We start from the raw sequence: 1,201 nt of genomic DNA on the forward strand, positions 1-1,201 counted from the left end.
ATAATAAAAACAAAATCATAATAATTTAACATATAAAATGTAATTTAAATCTAAATATATAAATTTAAATATAATTTTTGTAAATGTATAAATAACTTTGTATTGTACAGCTATTGTTTAGTTCAAATATGAAATGGCTGCCATCATATTCTATTTCCATTAAGCTTTGCTTCATGACAGTATGTCACAGGCTAAAATCAGTGCTCTGAAGTAGAAATCTTGGAATTTTCTGCAAGTTTAGTACACATTGGTTAATTGTTTCAGACGTGACCAAGTCAAAATGTTTGGCTTAACACAAATACACTTTTATTTAGTTATTATTTAGAGACTGATTTTCAGATAGGTTAATTATCTTGATTTTGTTCTTGTTGGTATACCTGATCATTGTTCAGACATCATGCTTTGTCCTCTGGTTCTCCTTTGTCACCCTTTCCTGTAATCCCGTCTGGTAAGTGTCTTAACCCAAAGTGTGGATTAATCTACCTCTGAAGGACAGTTACCAAGATGTGTGTATAGTGTGTTCATGAAAAGGCTGCTGAATCAGCATCTCCAATACCGAGAGACAACAGTGGCATAGCAGAGACTGGCTCCGGGCCCAGTTACACAAGTGCCCAGCAGAAAGGATCTTACAGCACGCTGTGTGATTAGTGTGTTTGTGTTTTCTTTGCATTAGCACTTTGGACACACCCTTCTGTAAGTATCAGCACAACTTTCTTATCATACAGTTTGCATATAGACAGTGTGCATTATTTATTTGGAATCTAAAAGGCCACAAATGGTGCGCGAAGGAGACAGTGGTAATGCTGTGGATTGGGTTATTGTATTTCATCTGTTTAAATTGAGATCCTCTCCGACATGTGGGGGCGTCCACTTAATAATTGTAGTTCATAATGATAGCATATGCTTTTTAGGTTGTGATGAGAAAGACCAAATCAAGTCATCATGGTGCAGGTGCCTGTGAGTTGGTGCTTAGAGAAGACCGAGAGTGAACAGTCACAAAATGTTTTTATAGTATAACCAGAATAATATGTTGTGAAAATACACTGAAAATGACAGGGTTTCTTTAATTAGCCTCAAAACATTACTGTAACGTTTTGGTGTAATGCAAACAAAATCAGATAAAATTGCAATGTTGGTAAAACGTTTAGGTTTAGGCTTTAAAAAACCTACAATTGGACAGAAACCTTTTGAACGGGCACAT

At 35.5% G+C, this 1,201-nt stretch overlaps 1 protein-coding gene across 1 annotated transcript in view; it reads left to right on the forward strand.

Annotated features, from left to right (window-relative positions):
• Window positions 1-505: 505 nt before the first annotated feature.
• The window catches only part of LOC107672585 (protein-methionine sulfoxide oxidase mical3a-like), a 94,361-nt gene continuing 93,665 nt past the window's right edge, over window positions 506-1,201 (forward strand). The window contains exon 1 of the mRNA XM_016465836.1: window positions 506-693. The gene's annotated coding sequence lies outside the window, so the exon portion shown is untranslated. The remainder of the gene's footprint in view (window positions 694-1,201) is intronic.

Source organism: Sinocyclocheilus anshuiensis, unplaced genomic scaffold (assembly GCF_001515605.1).
Source record: "Sinocyclocheilus anshuiensis isolate Anshui unplaced genomic scaffold, SAMN03320099.WGS_v1.1 scaffold28, whole genome shotgun sequence".
Lineage (NCBI taxonomy): Eukaryota > Metazoa > Chordata > Actinopteri > Cypriniformes > Cyprinidae > Sinocyclocheilus > Sinocyclocheilus anshuiensis.